This window comes from Ochlerotatus camptorhynchus, unplaced genomic scaffold (genome assembly GCF_037179485.1).
Source record: "Ochlerotatus camptorhynchus isolate MF236.1 unplaced genomic scaffold, CSIRO-AGI_Acam_v1.1 ptg000379l, whole genome shotgun sequence".
NCBI classification, from domain to species: Eukaryota; Metazoa; Arthropoda; class Insecta; order Diptera; family Culicidae; genus Ochlerotatus; species Ochlerotatus camptorhynchus.
Genome location: NW_027040867.1, coordinates 3,099,696 through 3,113,022, shown reverse-complemented (window position 1 = coordinate 3,113,022; position 13,327 = coordinate 3,099,696). Strand labels below are relative to the sequence as shown.

Genomic DNA, 13,327 nt, shown 5'->3' with positions numbered 1-13,327 from the left:
TAATTCAGAATTCGACCCAGCATTGTCCGTAAATCTCTAGCTATACGTATCACATTGTCAGTTGACAAATTGTACCATTCTGTCCGTTTTATGACCATCCTACATAAATCAAGGGATTAACCGTCACTAATGTCAACCGCAAGAACAATCCCAATCTGTGAAAGGCGTATAACAACAAAGGATTAACTCGCAAAGTTTTTAGACCATATCGCAAAAACAAATGGCACCAGCCTTAAAAATACACCTCTTCTCATCCCAAAACGCTCTCAACCGTGATTTGATTCAAATTCCTTGACCACACCGGACCGGATTATCACACAGTTCCGGACCATTTCGGTTTCTTCCTTTTCTTAAGCCCCCGGTATCCATCCTGAATGTTCGTGCTCGCCGGCTTAGCCATCAATCCTCCGGGAAAGATTTGTTTTTAATTTTGTCCCCTTCGTCTACCCCGAACCCGTCCATGCTCCGTCGAACAGAGAGAGAGAGAGAAAAAAAAAGGAAGACAAGTAAGTTTATGTGCCTGAAAATTGTCGCGTCAAGATAAGTCATTATTCCTCGGAGGCGCCATCACCAATCTGCGGTAAAATAACAACTCGTCGAAGTCTCCTTTCCCCGTGTCTACACTCTCTAGTCTCAGGGTTCAATAATGTTGACTTTATCGCACTCCTTCGACTGACACTCTTTGCTTGCTTTCTCTCTCTCTATCTTTCTTTGCGCTCTATACGGTTCAAATCAACTGAAATTGAAATCTTTTCACTGAGTTTGTTTTTCCTTTCTTCAGTGAATTCCTTCCTCCTAAATGGAATGGACACAGCAAAAGCTGGTCACCGAGATGCTATGTATTTGTTTGTGGACATACTGTAACCAACAATCAATACGAAACTAACGATTTTAAATTGGCTCACTACTTGACTAGCCTATTGGTTATTGGGTTATTGGTTTTTTCTATGTTTCGAGAGGTGAATCGATTAGCTTAGGACCGAAGAGAGTACCAGAGCTGAGCCAAAAAGTTGAGCACGTTATTTCGGGACCTTCTTGTCTTAGAGTTACCTCTATGCTGTAACTATCTTGACTGTGGGAAAAATCAACTAGCTTTAGGCCTAATTTACCATTCGGCCTTATACCCATTTAGGTCTAATGACATTCGTTTTAATGAATATAGTGGCCTTCGACCTAATGGCTCTACATCGAAATAAGGGATACATCCAATTAATCGATTAATTTTAATTGATTGTACACCATAAAATGATCTACATAAATTGTTCACACCACTGGGCTTCAACTGTACTTCCGACCGGCTTGTCGTGAAGTGAGAACAGTGATAAACGAGAAGTATGCGAAGCCAACTGGTAATGGGCTGTTTACACTTATCTGGAGCTATTTCGCTAGCTCCACCAGCTCAAACAACTAGCCCGACTTTTAGTTTTTTACTGAAATCTCATGCATGTAGATGCTGACGCACTGTTTACATTATGTTGGTCACATTTAGTACAGTTCTAGTACACTAGTGCTAGTGAACCAGCGTATATTTAAACACCACATGATTTTGGTTTTACCTCTCATGTTTGAACAAAAAATGGAATATTTCTATTAAAGATGGCTTCTAAATTTATTCACCTTTCCATACGTACGGTTGGATTTAATACAGAGTCACAAATCGTTGAGATATTGTTTGAAATCTAAAACTGCTTCTTGATTCTAAATTCGTCCTACGAGTTTCAATTCCGTTCTAACACATTGAAACCCCATTAGATTTTCTTCGTCCTACGGATAAACGTAGAAAAAGGGGATTCACTAGGAGCGCTCCTTTTTTTGAGAACAATTAGCGTAAATATTCATACAATACGCTCTAATAGGATTTATGTTGTAGCTAATGAACTAATGCAACCTATTATTGATTTATAAACGGGGAAATCATTGATATTATTGATCTTTCTGATCGGTAGAACGGAAATGGGGGATTACGACGAAGTAGCGCTCTCCCTACCTGTAGTAACTAGGATGGTTGTATATGGCAAGTTGTGCTATAATCAATCCTCCTCGTGTTTATTCGTGAAATTCACATCAAATATTGATCACTTGGGTAGGAAATCAATTTGGTAAGGCATTTGTGACCAGCATACACCTTCCGGTCGTATGAAACAGGTCAAAATCTGTCCAAATCTGCCCGTATTTTGTTTTTGTTTTGGCACCGTTTATGGCAAAATAGTGAACTTTGCATGAACATTAACGGCAAATAACTCACAAACACTAGCGGACCGTGAGTACTGTACCACCTATATTAATCTATCTTGGGCCGGTCGCACTTTACTCGTAACCTTAGGAAAGACAGGGAAGGAGGAAGCGTCCATATTAGGGGCGGCTGAAAACAGCGTCTGTTAAGGGCAGCCAATCATCGTCCTTGTGCTAGCATATTTTCAACCCTTTGTTCCCAACTGTTCTTTCAATACGTATTGAGGTCCTCAACAACTGTGAAAAATTGGAGTGAATTTGGAATAATTTCAATTTGCGGAAGAATTACTTTTAAATTTTGTATGGGAAACGGAACAATCCTATTCATTTGCTTACCAAAAATCCAAATATTGCTCAAATTTCACCCAATCTCGGACTTAGATTGAGAATACTATACAAAACAACTTTATCTGAGATTTCAAATCGATTTGATCTTTGTACAAAAAGTTACTAATCTTTCACTTTAGACCAAGTGTTCCAAGCTAAGCTCATATATATGGTATGCGGGGAGAAATAGGTCTAAATTAATATAATAACATATTTTTTCTCAGAAGTATATATATATATATATATATAATCAATTTGCAATCTTCGACAAAGTTGTTCTGCAAAGTATTCCCAACATATTTCCGAGATTCGAATGAGTGAGTGAGTAAAAATTTATTCACTTTCCGGGAGAAACTATATGAATATGAGGAAAACCGACCAAAATTTTACTCAGCCGAAGAGTGTACTAATGGGGCCTCCCTTAGCTCTGTAAAGGTAAAGGCGCAGCCACAAAGCAATACCATGCTGGAGGTGGCTGGGTTCAATTAATCATTTTGTCAAGCTTCTGCATTCATGTTCCATCAGATGTCACTGCTGTTGTTTGCGGTGACATCTATCGGAAACTACACACAATCTGTTTTCCTTTAATTGTTCACAGAGGACACTGCAGTGAAAAACATGTCTGGTATCTCTATATATACATTAAGATTAATATTCGAAGTTTCTTCTTTTTTTACACATTCTGCACATAAAATAGCTCACCCCTCACAGAATTTCCCGCCGATTTTTATGTATGGGGCGGGGCATAAAGTATCTTTTGCACAGAATATGTAAAAAAGGTGGTGCTTCAAATGTTAAGGTAAATGCATATATAGAGGTACCAGGCATGTTTTGTAGTGTCAGGTACTCTATTTTGTAATCTGTGAAAGGGAAATCACAAATTGAGTGTCAACAAAATACATGGCATGTTTAGAGATTGAGGTCGTGAGAGCAAATTTTCTCTCTCAAATTTGAATTTTTGGCTCTCTGGTAACTGGTAGTAAAGCAAGTAAAACTGTATGGAGAAAAATCATTTTTATTTAATTGTAGCTTGTTCCGGGAAAAAAAAACTGAACGACAAAGTCCCTGCTTAATTTGTTTAGGTTGTCGTTCCCTTTTTTGACCTGAAAATGCACCGAAAGCGAATTATTCCTATTTCTCTCTATTTCTATATGGGGATTTTTATCACTTCCTACCAGCGGAACAGCGTCATCTCTGTGGAAAATGGTTGTACAAAATGATTAATTCCCTGTCCGGTCTAGGAATTTTTCGAGTTGGAAAATTTCTCGACTTCCCTGGGCATAGAGCATGATTGTACTTGCCACGCAATTATACTTATGCCAAAATGCTACCAGGCATCGAAAGCTCTCAATTAATATCTCTGGAAGTGCACTAAGTGCACTAAGTTGAGAGCACGCAATAAGCTAATATGCGATAAGTAATAAGTTTGAAATGCGAATAAAAAGAAGAAGAAGAAAAAGAAGGAGTAAATCTGACAGAAGACGCTCTTTTTCAAAATACAAAATGTATTCATAGATGGCATAAATGTGTTGCAGAGGAATTGAATAAATGTGATAAAACAAAAATAACGAAATTTGGCTGAAAAACTTGAAAAATATTGTGCTTGATGAAAATGTACCACTTTTAATGCAAACAAAATTTACCGAAAACCAGAAAACGTTGCGAGTGAAATTGATACATTGCTATTTTCAGTACGGGATATCTCTTGAACTTGGCCATATGGAATGTTACCGTCTGTTAGCGTCCATATGATCTTTCTACATGAGCTGCATTATCTTAACATCCTGATTGTGTAACAAGATGCTATCTTCGAGAAAGTTGTTCAGGTGATAAAGGCCCTCAGAATGATATTTTGATTAAGTTCACTATGCAGCGCTTGTGTGCATACTAATGTACAGTTATCCCTCCAAATATGCGCATAATACGGACCATATAAGGAAACCGCATATATGGAGTCCACGTAGCATATGGGATTTGACTGAATTGGTTCCATAATGGAATATCACGTGATCCTGGACATATACAAGGTTTTTGTCTTGGGTACAGTTGTTCAGTGGATCAAGGTTGGTGGACAGTAGTTCAGAATTTTCTCACTACGCAGCTCTAGTGTGCACTTGAACTTCCTGTACAAGCTGTATCTCGAGATCCTTTTTTCTTCTGTTCGGGACATAAAATCACTGCGACCAGTAATTTGATTTATTGTAGTATAAAGGGCGAACACGAAATTATTGCGACACATTCAACAGGGCATAAATTTTTTACCATTGGGTAAAAATCAACCAAATTTTGCACACTTTCTCATTGATGTGTATTGTGTACATGCTGTCAAACACGAAGTCGTGTTTTTCGATTCAACGAAAATGGAGGTGAACCAACGTGAGTTGAGAGAACAAATTCTTTCCAAACACCTGGAATTTCCTGACCTGTCGCACCGGCAGTTGGGAAAAATGTTGAACAATCACCATTCAACCGTCTCCAGAGTGTTGAAGCGGTTCCAGGAGCGGTTGACGTTGGACCACGGCAAAGGAGCTGGAAGAAAACCGGGACCGGAGAACAAAAAGACGGAGGGAAAGGTGAAGTGGATGATTAAAGCAAATCCCAACGTCTCAAGCCGTGATTTGGCTAAAAAGATCGGCATGTCGCAGAGCTATGTCCAGAATGCAAAAAAGAGAGCTGGACTACATACATACAAGGTACAGAACTTCCCAAACCGCGATGAGCGGCAACAATCGACGGCTAAAACTCGGGCACGGAAGCTCTACGAGAAGATGCTGACAAAATATGGCTGCTGTGTGATGGACGACGAAACGTATATAAAAGCCGATTTTAAGCAAATTCCGGGGTTGGAGTTTTTCACCGGCAAGAGCAAGTTCAATGTGGACGACAAATTTAAGAAGAACAAAATGTCGAAGTTCACCTCCAAATATCTCATTTGGCAGGCCATCTGCTCTTGCGGACTGAGGAGTGAGCCTTTCGTGACAAAGGGCACAGTAAATGGTGAGATCTACAAATCTGAGTGCCTCGAGAAGCGCCTTTTGCCGTTCTTGCAGCAGCACGACGAAGCTCCGCTATTTTGGCCAGACTTGGCATCATGCCACTATTCTAAAAGTGTCCTGGAGTGGTATGAGGCCAATTCTGTCCATTTTGTTCCAAAGGACATGAATCCGCCAAACTGTCCGGAGCTGCGCCCGGTGGAGCAGTACTGGGCAATAATGAAGCGGGAACTTCGGAAGAGCAAGAAGACAGTCAAAGACGAGAAGGACATGTTAAGAAAATGGAAAAAAAAAACTGAGAAACTGGTACCGGATGACACTGTAAAGACTTTGATGGAGGGCATCAAGCGAAAATGCGTTCAATTTTACACTCAATACTCCATCGATTAACTTTTCTTTTGATTTTTGAAGTAAATATATGTATAAAACTACCCTAAAATGTTGGTTTGATTCTAAACATTATAAGAAAATTGGCATGACATTTTCGGTGTCGCAATAATTTCGTGTTCGCCCTTTATCCCGTGCCCTTAGTTTAGTGCATGTCGTATTACTCCATCACTATTGAGAAATGAAGAAGTATTCGATTTTTTTAAAGTTGTCATTCTTGTATTTATCGCAAGGATCCGATTCCAATTGAAAGCCCCTGCTATTTATATCCTTCGGAGTGTGGGAATACCCTCCAAAGGCGCGCCCCTTTGTCAGTCAAAATTGTATTCCTAAGCAACAAAATTATGCAATGACATCGATAATGACCATGCATCAGAACCCTAGTCTTAACCACTTCAAACTAGAGAACAACGAATTGAAGATTAGGAAGCATATAGATGAAGACTAACTAACTCATTTTTTCCTTGTTTTAAGATCATCCTCGGTGGGCAAAGTCGAGTCTTATCACTATCAACAAGGCATAAAAAGTAACAAGGACTAAGATGTATTCCTTTGATTACTGAAAAATCCTGTTCCCCTAGTTTGAAGTAGTCGGGACTAGGAATCGGTGGTAGATCTTACATTTCGTAATGTACCACGAAAAGGTGATCTAGCCACGTTACGGGGCGTGTATGTATTGTATGTATGTTCAAAACTTTTTCACTGCGTGGCGCTAGTGTACACGTTAACTTCTTGCATAGCTGTATCTCGGGATTCTTGCCATATAGAAGGTTATTGTTTTCAGATAAGTTGTTCAGGGGACCATGTCCTTTTGGATGGTGGCCATATTAGTTCAAAACTATCTCACTACGCGGCCCTAGTGTGTACATGAACTTCCTATGTAAGCTTTAAGGCCTGTAAAAGTGAAAAATATCCCTTAATATGGATATTTTTCGGACGACGACGACGTGTAGAGGCCGGAAATAGGATTGGCGACAGTATAGAATTTAAAATATTGACTTCCAGTTTGTGGACACCTGTCAAATACCCTATAATATGGGTGTTTTCAGAACGCAGACAACGTGTAGAAGCTGGGAATAGATAATTGGCGTCATTTTGGAATCCAAGATGACGATTTCCGGTTTGTGAAGAAGTGTCAAAAACCCTACAATATGGGTATTTTCAGAGCGTGGATGACGTGTAGAGTCCGGAAATAAATGATTGATGCCATTTCAGAATAATAAAAAACCGGAAGCTGCCATCTTGGATTCTAAAATGGCATCATCATCAATTTCCGCCATACATAATGTAGGGTATTTGACACTGTTTCACAAACCAGAAGTCGCCAGCTTTTATTCCAAGTCATCTATTTCCAGCCGCTACACGTCTTATCCGTTCCGGAAATACCAATATTGTTGGGTGTTTGACACTTTTTCACAAACCGGAAGTCACCGTCAATCGGCATCAATAATTTATTTCTGACCGTCCCCGTTCCGAAAATATTCATATTGAGGGTTTTTTGGCACGTTTAAAGCTTTTATAACTTACACAGGAAGTTCATGTGCACACTAGCACTGCGTAGTGAGAGAGTTCTGAATTTTTAAATCGAATATGGTGGCTTCCAATTTTCAAAAAGCCAAGATGGCAACTGTCGGTTTTTGACAAAATGTTGCTGTTAAATATCCTCCAATAGGGGTGTTTTAAGATCGAAACGATGTGTATCCAAAATGTTGACTTTGTGAAAACTGAAAACTGTCAAATACTCTACAATGTGGATATTTTTGGAATGAAAATGACGTGTAGAGGCCAGAAATCTATGATTTACGCCATTTTGTAAATTTTTTAATCAGTCTCTGTATATATCTCGAAAATATTTAAGGAAAATTGGTGAACACTTTACTAAGTCTATGAGTGACCTGCGTTTTTGCGAATTTGATTAAACGGAATTAAAATTTGAGTCGAAGTTGATTAAACGGAACTCAAACGGCCGTCTAGCAGGGACGCTGCAATCGATCAAAACTAACCATTCGTTTCCTATAAACCGTTGAATTCTCTGAACTGATTCGCAAACGATAATGAGCTGGCTGCGGTCGGATCAATGCAAATATTCGCAATTGCTGATATGTAGACGAAGTGGGAAAAAGGTTCATCAGCAATGAAATCGGAAGGAGAGCAGATATGAGACCCAAAATTCCAGTACCAACCGGAAGATTGTCGGAACCTAATACGGAGGAAGAAGTTTGCTGGCACTGGTGTATGTTGTCGCAAATCAGAACATCCGTCATCATTTTTTTTTAATTTTCGCCGCAAGGTAAAGGGACTTCCTACTTGTCGTTCGGTCGGTGAACGAGGTGATAAGGGCCCTCGGCGATTGCAGACTGAAGTTGACGCATGAGATATTTGGGGATGACCCATAAGGTCTCTTGGTTTAGACTGTAAGCCCGAGCAAAGTCCAGCATCAAAATTGAAATCATGTTTTGATATCAACATCAAACTGAAATCATAATTTGATTTCAGTTTACGCAATTGACAAATTTGATACCTAATTTTGTTTTCATTTTGCTGCACATTTGCTCTTCAGAAATATGTTGTGGCGGGTTTGTTTTCATTGCCTTAGCATAACATCAAATTGAATACTTGTTTTGTTATCAACAGGAAAAATGGATATCAAATTTAGTGTTCAGTTTTCTCTCACTGATAGCAGAAATAGTTTTCAATATGATGTCACAGGAAGATTTGTTTGCTCTCAATAGTTATATTTTAACCGTTAGAAACGACCAAAACGGCAGCAACCTGAGTAATCATTATCAGCGAAATCACAACATCAAATTTAGATTTCAATTTGATCTCAGACTTTGCTCGGGAAGTAACTGGAATCGACGGGCTCCTCAATCGAATTATTTCGTCGACCAATTTTTGCTGTGTACATTCCATTTTATCCATGCGCACAACTAGTCGGGACAAAGTGTCTCCTTGCCTGCCTCCTTGGGGTTGTATTTTCGTATCGCATTCCTTCGAATTCCAAGGTTTATGGCATCCTCTCCGGTAGTGTCCCACTCTCTTTTTTTTCTCGACCTGCTGAGCTGGCTGGTTGGCTGGCTGGCTGAAGGAAATTGAGTCATTAGTCACCCCTTTGTGGAAGCACCGGGCTCTTCTTCTTGTTTCTCACTTCACGCTTCTTAAGGAGCATCCCAACGACGCAACGGTGGCGCCCGGATGGGTCTGCTCACGCTTATTCCAATTCACTTACAACGACTACGATCCCAAGCATCTCTAGCGTGCGACGAACGCGACGCTAATTTTCCTATAATAGTTTAATAATTTGACATAAATTATGCTTATTGGTTGAGCTCTTTTGTGTCCATTTTTTATGGCCGGCCGTAAATTATAAAACTTGGAAAATGCGTTCTCCACACTTGGGATAATAGAGGGGCGCGTTGGAACGGGCATCTTGGAGAAAAGCTAAAGCAAAGATAGGAAGATGTTCAATATTATGACACAACCGTGCGGCTGTCATCCGTCTACAACGTCTTCAGGTTTGATTGTAACGGACTTTTATGTAGATAGTGTCGCTTAAGATTTGCGAGTAATTAACACATCGCTACAAGCTTCGTTCAGTGACCGTAAAATGGAATCCACTATGTCTGTGGCCGGGGAACCGTGTAAAAACCGGGCACCTGCAGAGACCGGATTGTGGAACACAATGCCATCGTCATCACGCAGACTCGAAATTGTTGTTGTTGTTGTGGTTGTCAGTGTCGGTCATAAATGCCACTGGAAATTCATAAATATGAAAATTAGAAATGAATAGATCGGCGATCTTCTCGGAACGCTGGAAACGTGACTCAACTGAAAGTTTGGTGGTTGATGATCGTAAGATAATTTGTTAAAATTTATAAACCGTCTGCGAACTTAACCTTCAAAATGTTGGGTCATCATTTTGTTCGAAAAATACTGTAGCTTCTTAAACCCCATGTTTATTTTCTTGTTGAAAGGCACCAGTTGACATTTTTGTGCTGCTGAGAGCCACAAGAACTTGAAATATATAGAGAGTCAGCGGCGCCAGCCTGAGAGTCAGGATAGCTTTAGGCATAATTCAAATTAAACAAGCATTCTAAAGCCAAATGCTTGTCGTTTTTGTACACGATCACGTTTTTCTCTGTTTATCTAATTAATTAGTAAGCAACAATGCGCAGTCCTAATGTCATCCTTGAATGGACAACTTTTTGAAACACTTTGAATAGATAGATTGCTGAAATTTTGGCAACACCAATAGATTTATTGGTATTGTTTTGGACTTGATTGGCAGAGCCTGTATGAAGTTTGAGCAATTTTGATAAATATTTAGATTGAATTTCACATTCTTACAATTTTGATGTAACAAAAAGAGGTCATTTTAGGCAACAGAAAATTATTGACTTCCTTCCTGAAGTTAACGAAACTGTATTGAAGTTCTTTTGTAAGTAGAGAAATTAGTCTGGTGATCACAATACTTTTCATAAAATGTTTAAACTTCCCTGATCTTTTTCGGACTTCCTAAATTTTCCTCAATTTTCCTAACGACCATGGATCTTCTCTAAAGTTTTAACAATTCGACGAAGTTCTCGAAAATTCTTTAAAATTTATTTCATTTCTCTAATGTTAACAGCTCATAGGTTTTCTGTTCGTTCCTGAAGTTCTCGAAACTTCTATAAAGTTTTTTTTTGCAGTTCTCATGAAGCATTTTGTACAGCCCTGAATTTCATTGAACTGTCCTAAAAAATGTTTAAGCTTCCGTGAACTTCTGAACTTATGGGAAGACCTCAATAATTTTCTTAGCATCTCTGAAGTTCTCTGAAAATCTGGGAGCTTATCAAAATTTCCCCCTATTTTTCTGAAACTAATGGAACTGAACTCCTCATGAAATTCCACGTATTTTTGGAGCTCACTAAACCTCTTTGAAATGCTGCCGCATTCTGATGATTTTCATGAAAGTTCTCGAATCTTCCCTTACGTTCCGTAGACTTCTATGAAGTTCTCGAAATGTTCATTAAGATCTATGTACTGCCGCTTTTCGCATGTCGGTCCCATAATCGTTTTAGTCAAAACTGAGTTTTTCAATGCAAATGGTAGCTAATCACCCATATTATCATAATACTGGATGAACTCAACAAGTTTGTTCTGAAAAGTTTTGTAACACAGCCAATTTGTTTGTCCCATCACATAAGAAGCAATAATACGAATCAAACTTAAAATACGGTTTTCTTGGCTTGCTGATTTTTGCTATAAGACGCACATACGAAGAGCAGCAGTGACTTCTGTTATGTTTTCGAAGTTTATCTGAAATTTTTGCAATTTATTTTTAGCTCCCGCAATTTTCTTGGAATCTAAAAGAAATAATTAATTTAAGTTTATGATTTTACTGAATTTCTCAAAAATTTTCTGATGCTCATGAAACTGAAATCATCGAGATTAATTCATAACTTATTCAACAGCCAAAGATTAGATGCTATTTATATTGCCTAAAGATTTCGGAATTTTCTTAAAGTTCTCATCACTGCTTTGATTTTATCAGTATTTTTTTAAGATTCCGCAATTTTACTGAGATTAATTGAATTGCCTTGAATTTTTTATAATTTTATTTTTCATAAGTTTTATGAACTATATAAACGCTCACGGAACTTTGTCTTAAATCACTAATTTCCCCTGAACTTATCTGGACATTTCTGAAGTTTTTAATACTTACTTGAAGTTTTCTATTGTTTTTTACTGTGTATTTTTGTGATTTATACGTATTCATAATTTCCTGACGCTTTTGAAGCTTTCGGATTAATCATCCCATAACCGGAATCCCATAATTCCACGGAACTCTTAGTAAGTCGCTGCCAATTTCCTTAAGTTAATGGGATTGTTCCGAAGTTATCTGATCGACCTCGAAGTACTTGGAACTTCGCTAAATATCATGAAACTATCTAAACATATATAAATTTCTTAGAAGTTCTCTGGAATTTTTTGAAAATATGGGTACTTGCTAAAAGTTCTCGTTTTTTTTACTAACGGAATTTCTTTTATGTTCTCTATTCCCGCGTTTCTTAATCTTCCTTTTCTTCTTTTCCTTATGTTGAACTTGAATAAGGCTCCCAACATTTCAATATTGAATACTGATAATTATATTTTGTATAATACTAGCTGAGTGTACCCGGCCGTGCGGCCAAAAAAGCATGATAAATTTTTCTGTTTCATTTATTTGGGAGCCCCCCTTACAGAGGGGGAGAGGTTCGAACCTTCATAAGATCCTTTCCTGGCCCAAAAACGAGATTGATATTGAAACGGCTTGAAAAACATCATATTCCCACGGTGGGTTGCGACCCATAGATTGAGAAAAACTGCTCTATTGAACTTAATTAAATTTTCGCGATTTTTTGAAGTTCTTCAAATACCATAAAAAACTCTCACATTTTTTGGATGTTCATATAATTGTTATTGCGTTCCAGAAATTCTCTAGCTTGCTGAAGTTTCCCAAAACTCCCTGAGTTTTTCGAAATTTCTTTAAGTTTTCTGCAATTTGCTCGAAATTATTTGAACTGCCCTTTGATTCTCTGATCTGTCTTCTCTGAAGCTCTTAATTTTAGTGAAGATCTGAAATAAATGGAATCTTGTGAACACCTTTAAAGTACCCTGAAAATCTCTGGACTTCTGTGTAGTTCCTGAATTATTTCTGAAGATTTCTGAAATTCTCGGAACATCTCCAGGGTTCTAGATTTTTTTCAGCATATCATGGAACTGTTCTGACTCACGGTTTTAGATCTTTAAACTGCTCCAAAATTATGGACTAAAGTTACGGGAAGTTCCCTTAATATCTCTGAAATTCTCTAATGATCCCTAGCTTTTCTGAGGTATGTACATAGAACTTTTTAAAAGTTTCCACAATGTTCCTCAAGTTCTCTATATTTTTGAAGTTTTCTTGACCACACTGAAGTTCTCTGAAATTTTAAGAACTCCTTGAAAGTACCTGCAGTAGCTAGTAGAACCGCTTTGGGGTTCTTGAAGCTTCCAGTAAGTTTCCCATATTTTCAGAATGGTAACTTCGTTAACATTCTTCAGAACATCTGTAAAGTTCCTACAATTGTTGTGATGTTAATGGGAAGTCACTGAAGATCACTAATCTTTCATAAAGTTAGTTACAAACTTGAAATAAATTATTTCTTTTTTTTTCCTTGATTCTGGCACTTTGTAAATTTTCAACATATTGGAATACGGACCATCAAGCCCAGTGATGCAAAATATCATGACACTCACTCGACACTCGGCAACGCATCAACCGACTATCGCTGACAGAACGTCACGCAGTGAGAGGTAGAGCCAAGGCAAACAACAATCACCAGTAATGGTCGCTGCTCACAGGCAAAACGTAACACTCGCTGCTGATG

The 13,327-nt window shown here is 38.4% G+C and overlaps 1 protein-coding gene across 2 annotated transcripts in view; it reads right to left on the bottom strand.

Moving 5' to 3' along the window:
* tup (LIM1_Isl and LIM2_Isl domain-containing protein tup) overlaps positions 1-13,327 on the bottom strand; it is a 189,006-nt gene that overhangs the window by 110,312 nt on the left and 65,367 nt on the right. The window lies entirely within an intron of this gene.